This window comes from Corvus brachyrhynchos, unplaced genomic scaffold (assembly GCF_000691975.1).
Source record: "Corvus brachyrhynchos isolate BGI_N302 unplaced genomic scaffold, ASM69197v1 scaffold340, whole genome shotgun sequence".
NCBI classification, from domain to species: Eukaryota; Metazoa; Chordata; class Aves; order Passeriformes; family Corvidae; genus Corvus; species Corvus brachyrhynchos.
The window spans coordinates 1602411-1612101 of record NW_008235987.1 but is presented as its reverse complement, the minus strand read 5'-3'; the positions used below and the strand labels follow the sequence as shown (position 1 = coordinate 1612101).

General features: G+C 49.2%; 1 long non-coding RNA gene across 1 annotated transcript in view; it reads right to left on the bottom strand.

The window, feature by feature from the left end:
* Window positions 1-270: 270 nt before the first annotated feature.
* The window catches only part of LOC108445732, a 12316-nt gene continuing 2895 nt past the window's right edge, over window positions 271-9691 (bottom strand). Inside the window, exons 3-4 of the long non-coding RNA XR_001860689.1 lie at window positions 1486-1523; window positions 271-1108 (exon numbers count right to left, since the gene is read on the bottom strand). This is a non-coding gene — a long non-coding RNA (uncharacterized LOC108445732). The remainder of the gene's footprint in view (window positions 1109-1485; window positions 1524-9691) is intronic.

Sequence of the window (9691 nt, the reverse complement as noted above, 5' to 3'; positions counted from 1 at the left end):
ACGGCTTGATGAAGTGATTTTTCCTGACATCACGATGCGAGTCACTGTCAGAGGCAGGGCTTGAGCGGGGGGCAGCTTTCCTGGGAATGCTCCAGCCCTTCCCTGAGCCAAGCTCCCGGTACCTGCAGGCAGCTCCCCCTTGGAAAAACACACAATTTTCCAAAGGTGAGGGAGTTTTGGGTTACTAGGAACACAAATCATTACGGGTAAAACTGCATTCCCGTTTTATTGTATTTGTTTTATTTATAATTTTATGACTTATTCCACATTTTCCATATTTTCCATGTGTTTCACGTCACGCTTGTCCCGTTCAGGCCTTTACATGGAAACTTGGGCTCCTCTCCACGTGCTGAACCTTCCTAAACAGCCTTGGTTCGTTGTTTGCTTGGCTGCTCCCATCCCTGGAGCCCGTGCCTGGAAAAGCTGGGAGCGTTCTCCCACCTGGGAGCAGGACGAGGCCAGAAGGGAACAAAAGCGACTGGGAACAGGATGAATTGTTGAAAATAAAATCCATCCAGCTGGAGCAGTGACAAAGAACAGTCGGAGCCTCCCCTGGTTTGGGTTGTGGGTTTGCTCAGGGCTTTAAATTGTCAAAAAATGGGATTTTTCCAGGCACGTGCACACCCGGATTTCCCACCAAGTCCAAACCACAGGCCAGGAATGACAGGGAAACTCCTCCTGGTGCTGCCAGGTTCCTTCCCCACTAGAAGGTGCTCTCACGGATCTGCAGGCAGAGCTCATTCCCCATTTTCCCCTCTCCTGGGTGCACAGATTTTCTTTCTCTCTCGAATCTGGAGCAGATCAGGATTGTTCAGCGGCGCCGCTTTTAGCTGCTCTTCCAAGGCTTTGTGCCAACAGGAACATTGGGTCAATCCGCAAAAAAACCCTGGAAAATCTGCTGCAGCATCCGGGATGCTCCTGACAGGAGCTGCTGGCACGGGGCTGGCAGTTGGCATCGGGCTCGGAGCGTTTCACACCAGCTCAGCTCTCCCTCGCCAGTCTTGCACCCTCCCTGACCCCCCTGCTCATTCTCATTCAGTGCAATCCCACCACAAGAGTCCCAAATGAGCCAATATCGTCTCCCTGATGGCAAAAGGATGCTCAATTCCTGCAAAAAAAACCCCAGGAAAAACTCAACAAGTTCACTCTAAATTCTGCAAAAGACTTTTTCATCTCAGAATCTCCACTGGTTCAGGGTTTGCAGGCAGGGGAGGGGGCGAGGAGCTGGGATTAAAACACCTGGCCAAGTAATTAAGTTCATTAAAAGGTTTAAAAGTTTACCTGGATCATATCTCTGATGGCAAAAGGATGCTCAATCCCTGCAGAAAAACTCCGTAACTCAACGAGTTCATTCTGAACTCTACAAAAGACTTTTTAATGTCAGAATCTCCACCAGTGCAGCGTTGGCTGGCAGGGCAGGGGATGAGAAGCTGGGATTAAAACATCTGGTGAGATAATTAAATTCACTAAAAACTAAATGTTTACCTGAATCGTCTCTCTGGTAGCACAAGGATGCTCAAATCCTGAAAAAAAAACCAAAAAAATTCAACAAATTCACTCTAAATTGTACAAAGGGATTTTTTAATCTCAGGAGGGTTTGCAGGCAGGCGAGGGGCCGAGGAGCTGGGGTCGAACCATCTGGCCAGGTGATGAAATCCCCTAAAAGCTATAAAAGTTTACCTGAATCATCTCTCTGAGGGCAAAAGGATGCTCAATTCCTGAAAAAAAAACCCAAGCCCATAACTCAATGAGTTCATTCTAAATTCTACAAAAGACTTTTTCATCTCAAGAACTCCACCAAGGCAGCGTCTGCAGGCAGGGGAGGGGGCAAGAAGCTGGGATTAAAATGTCTGGCCAGGTAATTAAATTCATTAAAAGGGTTAAAAACTTACCTGGGTCGTCTCTCTGGTGGCAAAAGGATGCTCAAATCCTGCAGAAAATCCCCCAACAACCCAACAAATGCACTCTAAATTGTAGACAGGGATTTTTTAATCTCAGGATCTCCACCAGTTCAGGGTTTGCAGGCAGGGCAGCGGGCGAGGAGCTGGCATTAAAACATCTGGCCGGGTAATTAAATCCCCTCCAAAGTTTGCACCCCAAAGCGTCCCCCCCCTAATTGATGGCCCCTAATTGATGTGCAGTGCCACCTCCACTCTCAGCACCCAGCACCCTCTGCTGCCCTCGCTCCCCCCACAGCTGACCCAGCACAGCCCCCCAGCAAAGCTGCAATTAGGGGGTGACTCTTAATCACGGGGTCTCGCTCGGAGAGCGGGGCAATGTTTCTGTGGCTCACACGCGCCAATTAAAGCTAATTTCAAATGGGAGTAATTGCACGGGGGCTCTGGAAACTACTGCAGAGGTCTTGTCCCCGGCAGCTGAGGGGCGTGGGGGGGTGTTTTGACAAGTTTGGAGCAGATTTCCATGGAATACCAAGGAGCTGCTCTATTTTCCTTGGAGTCGTTGAGCAGGAAATGGAGACTGTGAAAGGTCAGGCGGGGATGGAGGTGTTGTTCAAGCCCTGATCCGTGGGGATCTGTTTCCAGTATAAATCCTTCAGTCCCTTGATTCGGCCTTTCTGTGGGATCCCTGAGCAGGGGAAAGGGAAGGAGTGATCCATAGGGAAGAGTTTTTGGTGATTTGCTTTCACTCCTGCAAGGTGACACCCCCAGAATGTCCCTCTGCCCTCTGGAATCATCTGGAAACCTGGGGAGTCGGGGTTGAGGGACCTGGAAACCTCCAAAGAGTTGGTTGGATCTCCACCCCACCCCGAGCTTTGCACTGAAACTTTTAATTTACAGCACCAGCCTTGAAACTGCGACGATTCCGAGGCTTCTGCGGGGTCAGCGACGTGTGAACGTCACCCAGAGCGCAGCCGGAGCCTCTCGGGAGCTCAGCAGCCCCGGGAGGGTTTCATGGCAGGAGAACAGACTGGGATGAGCCTGGATTGTGCCACATGGTCCCATAATGAGCCATCTGGGAGCGCCGTGCCGAGCACGACCTTCCCTCCCCTCCCCTCGCTCCGTTTGGGCTCCGTCACTTCTCTTCTGAGGCCTCCCCGCTCTGCCCCACATTTGATGACCCCACAGACTCCAGCAGGGCACAGAGCAGAGCGAAAAATGCTAAGGGAGAGCAAATCCATCGCCAGCAGAGGGAAAACAGGCCTGTGGGAACGGGGCAATCCCAAAAAGGCAAAGACCCCATCTCCCAGTTGTCTCCATCACCTCCTGCCACGCGTGGCCAACCCGGGCTCCTCTCTCGTGCCACTTTCACCCCTAAATCATTTGGGGTTGGGTTTCAGAAGATGTTTCTGCTGTCACAAGATGCTGAGAGAAAACTGGGCAAGGTTTGGAAATGGCACTTTTATTTCCTTTTTTAGCTTTTAATTCCATTCAAAAGGAGAGCTGATACTTCTGTGTTGGAGCTGCATTCGCGTGCTGCCGCAGAATGAAATTAAATGGATTTATGAGCAGTTGCAGCATCAGGGAGTCCAAAAGTTTTACCTTCTTATAGGGCAAAATACAAAAAGGAAATAAAAGATGGGCCAGACTTGCCCTCACTTCAGTGTTGTCTTTGTGCCTGCAATATTTCAGATTATTTCAGGTAACACCACAGCAACTCACCCCAAAAACAACATTGCGGGGCTTCAGAAAAACCAAAACATGCAGTGAAACAGAACAGGAAAAAGAGAGAAATTAAACATCTCTGAGGCAAACGCAGAGCAGTGCAGACTGAAAGTGCACAACACGAGAAGAGTGGGATCAAACTTTTAAATCAATTTTTTTTCCTCTTTAAAATGAAATTATTGCAAAAGAGAAAATTAGTGAGACTTGGTCTTTATATTCGTTGCAAAGTGATGCTTTCAGTGAGGGAATCCAAGAAAAAAGACCTTTAAAGCATAAAGAGAGAAGCAGATTTATTTTATCGCAACCCCAACGTCACGCAAGCGGTGGCTGGGTGACGCCGATGAGCCAGAATGGCAGGAACTGGTTTGGGGGGTGGCTTATTAGCCCAAAACCATTCGGTTTGGGCTTTTTTTTTTTGGAGATTAAAAACTCTGGGTGTGCCCAGACACAACAGGACCCTTTTAGGGTGTCCCAGCCTGCAGGGCCAGGGCTGTGCCCACGCAGAGCTGAGGGCACCTGGCAGATGCCACCGCGGGCACCAAGCAGAGCCAAAAAATTCCCAGAGCCATTCCTGGTGCCTCTCCAAGCTGCCAGAGGAGTTTATGTTAACATCACGTGGCCGTCTCCAGCTGCATCTGTCAGCACAGCCCCTCTGGAGACCTTGCCATGGTGGGGGACAGGGCAGGGGGAAGAAAAAAAGCCAGAAAAAAGCACAAGCCAAAACTATCCATAAATATCCATAAAACTCCATCATGTTCACCCTCAAATCCAGGCTCCTCCAGCCTTGTCCATGTAAAACCTCCACAGAACCCTTTGGGGGGCAGCTTTTGAAGTGTTTTGAACACACAGGGAAAGAACACACGAGAGAAACTTGGCACGGAGTTTGGCCCAAGCAGCCAAGTTGGGCATGGAAATGAAAAAAAGTCGACAATAAAAGGTTATTTCTCGCCAAGTTTTAGTAAGAATTCAATATCTACCTTTTTTTCCCTGCTCTTTGCTTCGTTATTGGCCAACTTTATGGAAAACACTGCAGTGGATTTATTATAATTGGGGTTTTTCTCCTTTTTTTTTGGACCAAGCAGAAGTTCTTCTGAGCAATAATTGAGTTATGGCAGGAGAGGAGCACAGACAGGGGGTGAAGGATGCAGCATCCAAAAAAATCCTCGTTTCCACACCATTCTTTAAACTCAAGTGAGTTCCTGAGCTCCAGTGATCTAATCCTGCTGCTATTTATGATTTCTGAAATTATTTATTATAAAGTCTGTCCTGAAGTGGAAAATTCCCAGTGCCGATCCCATTTCCAAGCGGGAATTCAGCGCCGGGTGCTGCGAGTCAGTTGGGATAATAAATGTGCCACGGTGAGGAGGGGGATTTTCATGGAATGAGCATTTCCATCCCATTCCTGGGCCGCTGGATCACACAGGACACGTTTCACAAGTGGCTCCCAAGGCACTTTTCCAGCCCTGCGGTTGGGTGGCAGCTCCGCTCCAGGATGGCTCCGCTCTGTCCCAACCTGTTCCCACAGGCTCCTTCCTTGCCCCTGGGAATTCCAGGTGGATGGGCTGATTAGGAGCAAGCTCCTGGCTGACGTAGGCTGGGTATTTAACATCCTGCTCTGCCTCATCCCTACCTTTATTTTCTTTTTTTTCTGGAAAGGCAGAGTTTAAAAAATCGATTTCAAGGAAATGCAGGATTTGTTTCCACTTCTAAGACTTTAAGTGGAAGCGTCCTCATCATCTTCTGAAGGCTGTGGGAGTTTTGTCTGGATCTCCTGGGATATCTCACCTGGAAATGGGCAATTCCAGCTTGGACCAGCCCAAAATTCTGGGTGACTTGGAGCAAAGAAAGCTACAGCCTCTGAAATATCCAAATAAATCCGGGATGTTTTGGTGCAAGGACACAGATTCTGGATGCAAGATGACCCAAGATTTGAAAATCCAACCACCTCCATGGGACAGAAACGGAGTTGGGAATGACAAAAGAGGGATAAAAACCAGACTGAAAGATGAAAAGCAAAAAGGAACCACAAGCGTGGGATTGACAAGAAGTTTATGAGCTGCAGGTTTGGGCTGAGTTTAAACAAGAAGAGTTTCCTCTCTGCCTCTTGTCAATTAAAGAGGCAATTCCTTTTCAGGTGGAGCAGATATTCCATTTTCCCATATTCTCTTGCAAAAGTCCTTCCAAACGGAAGGATTTTTTTTAACAAGTGAAAATTTTCCCAGATATTCCATTCTCCCATGTTGTCTTGGAAATGTCCTTCCAATTTGAATTTTTTCTTTTAACACATGAAAATTTTTCCCAGATGCTTCGAACTCTTTACAATTTTCTTTTGTCATTCCACCAAACAAGAACCTAAAGAAGAACCTAAAAAAAGGATCCATTCCTGTTTATGCTGCTGGAAGCCACAGCAATGGGAAAAGGAAATTTTATTCTATTTGGAGAGACTGGTTTTTTATGGAACAGAAAATACTCCTGGCCAAAGGAATTGTGCAAAGGGTGCTTTCCCTCCAGGAATATTTCATGGCAGTCACCTCCAAGCCCATGGTTGGGAGGAGGAGATGGGAATGTGGAATGGGATGGGATGGGATGGGATGGGATGGGATGGGATGGGAGAGCAGCACCCAGCTGGCGGTCAGGACTGTTCTGTGTGATCCCACAGCCTGCCAGCAGTCTCCATCCATGGATTTGGCTCCTCATGGATGAAACAGTTCCGGCTACCAGGGGTTCACAGCCCAACAAGCCTTGGCGAGCCCAACCTGTGCAAGGCGGGTGTGGCCACCCCTAATTCCAGCTTTTGGGAAGGACTTCCATGAGCTCACATATCAAGCCCATGGGAAGTCCGTTCCATGCTGTTCAGATGGATCTGGGAGCTGGCACAGCCGGTTCTGTGCGCCAGGAGTTGGACGGAAAATAAACACGGTGAGTAACGCCCAAGTCACGCTGGATGAGGCGTGTGGGGACTTGAGCTGGGACAAATCCCTGGGTGATGCCACCAGAGCCTCAAGGAATTGTGTCTGGTGGTGCTGACGATGCTGCACTCCATGAGTTCATCTGGAGAACACCTGCGAGTGAGGCCATGGGAACATCATCCGAAAATCCAGTTATCCCTGGGGCTTCGTCATCCTCAGCTCCCAAAAAACAGTCCCAGAGCTGCCATGGTGCCCTCAGCATTCACCACTGAACAGGCGATAAAACTGCCCTCAAAACCAATATAAACCAGTATAAACCAGTATGAACCAGTATGAACCAGTATGAACCAGTATGAACCAGTACACTGTGGTCTCTTACCTGGTTGTTCTATGTCATGGTCATGTTTTAACTGATTTGCATCAGAGGGAGTGGTTTAAGTGAGGTTGCTAAAAATATTTTACAGTTCTGTAAAGCATTTGATGGTTGGACTTGATGATCTTAGAGGTCTTTTCCAACCTCAACAATTCCCCAATTTGCAGTGGTCCAAGAGCCCTGGATGGATCTCCTGAAGAGAATCCAGCCACTCACTCATCCCTTGGGCCGAGGGGACTCCGAGTCTCACCCAAGTGCGAGACCCTCCAAGATCAGTGGGACATCTCACCTGGCCAAAGAATCTGGAGCTTTCCAGCTTTCCTGGGTCACTGTCACCATCTCAACCCACATTAGAAGGGAATTTCTTCAGGGCTCTGCCCCTCCCATTTGGAAGCCCTTGGTGACAGTGCAGTGACAGTGCCATTTTTATCTCTGGCTTAGATCTGGGTGCAAGATCAGCACATTTAGAATTTATAAATTGGTCAACTGAGCTGAAAACTGAAGGTCTGAGCACCCCCAGGAACCGGCAGCTGCTCAAAAGTTACTCCAAGTTTTTCTGCTCGGTCTTTGCCAGTGATAAATTAAAAAGGATGGACTCAGCTGAGGACAAGATGTAATTGCACATCAACATTCCAAAGGAATTACCGAGAGCTGGGTGACTAAATCCTGTTGCTGATCTGGACCTAAACCTGGAGCAGGATACAACAGATTGAGAGATACACACACCTTTGCCAGCGGGTTACACAATCCCACACTCCTACGGCTTCCAAGAACATCTCCAGCTCTGGCTGCTGCTCCCATGGGCTGATGGCATCACCAGGAGGTGCTCATTTGTTCCAGACAGTGAAAGTGGCACAGGCTGGAAGTTTCCCATAAGGAATGAGGCTGATCCATGCGTCATCCGAAAGTCCTCCCCCACACACGGCGCTGCAGCCGTGGCACTAAATTTAGTACTTGCCACGAACTCGTGAGCAGGCGTCAGAGCTTTCCCTAAACACCCTAAAAACGAGGTGTTCCTTAGCAAGGATCACTTTCTCCCAGCTTTTCCTCCTGGGCTGAAGCTTCCACCTTCTTCACCCCAGAGAGGGGCTTGGATTTGGTATGAGGAAAGCAAAGTGAGAAGGGAAGTTCCGTTTTCCTTGCCCTCGATGAATCCCACCACAGGGATTTACCACCTGGAATATTTCCTGTCAGGAATTCGATGCCAACCTGCAAGAGAGAAGCGTTGGGGAGGCAGAAGGAAAAAAAGGAAGGGAGGTGATGGTGAAGCCTCTCTCACCTTCTGGTGGGGATAAACCCAAGGGATCCCAAACCTAGGGACAACCAGCAGTGTTTTAACCACGGGATATTGTTGAGAAAGGCTGGCTGAGATCCTGAGAGCAGCTCGAGAGCTGGCCAGGCCAAACAGAGCAGTTTGTTGTTGTTTTTTAAAATCTTCATGAAGAGATGGGCAGCGTTCCCCTCTTCACCTCAGGCCAAAGGGCTCTCCTGCAATCCCCAACATTGAAAAGGGGACGGGAGGGGAAAAGAAACCTCAGGAAACAAAAGTGATTTGGCCCTGCTGATTAAAGCCAGTTTGTGTTTCCTCGGGAAAATCTGGGTTTGCTCAAGGTTTGCTCAGCTCTGGGCTCTTCCATCCACATCAGGTTTGGTTTAATGACTCTGGAGTTTATGAATCCATTAATTTTATTCCTGAAGGTTTCATAATAACAATGCCTGGGTTTTTCACGCAGCACTTCCCAGCCACGTGTGTGGAAATGCGCTGCAAATGGGCAATTAAGGGTCAGCCCCGTGCTGGAGATGGGGAAACTCCAGCGGAATCCAAGGAAGAAAATTCCTAAAAACACTGCCAAAATCAGGCCTTTAGTCTGAGCTTCAAAAAATTGGAGTGAGGGCCTGAAAAAACTCACAGGGACAATTCAGCAAGGGACAAATGGAAAGCATTTCATGGAGCAAAGGGGAAGGATTGACCTGGGAATGATCGATGTGGGAATGCCCGATGTGGGAATGACCAGGGGAGCCTGGTGTGGCTCATCTGTGGTCAAGGAGGAGTCCCTGGTCACCTGCCACCACAGGGCACCACCCAGGCACTCCTGAGCCACTGCCCATGGAGGAACCATCCAAAACGAGCACCCAGGAGCCCTGGAGGTACCAGCACCATCCATGAGGAGCTACCAGCAGGTAATGGATGAAAAAATGGGAAAAGATCTGAGCCAGAGCCTCCAGAGCCTCCATCGTGTTTCAGTGCCGTGAGCCTGCCCACGGATCATCCCGCAGGAGCCACACGTGCATCCAATTCTCTGATGCCAGGTCTGGCTGCGCCGTGATCCACATAAATCCCAGATTCCTGACAGCGCCTTCTCATCACGGAGCTGGGGCTGGGAGGGGAGAGGGAGAGAGGGAGAAGGCTCTCGGCAGCAGGCACAGCTCCCCACTCCTCGTGGCCTCTCTCCTCCCCAGTAATCCCCCTGGATTTCATCCCTCAGCTGATCCCATGCGGGTCCCATTTCCCCCAGCGGAGTGGGATGGCAGATAAAGCCCTCCCGCCACCCGAGGCCTGTGAGCAACTGCTCCTGATTAAAGAAGTGTACTAGTTTGGAAACAAACCAGTGGGAGGCACCAAGTCAGAATAACAACTTAATGGGGAAATTAAAGAAAAGGAAAAACTCAAAGAAAACACTGGTTCAAACTGACAGAGTCAAGATGCAACCTGACACCCTGTTAGGCAGGGTGGTGGTAGCAGTCTGGTAGAATGGTGGCTGCAGTCCTCTGAAGCGGTGATCCTG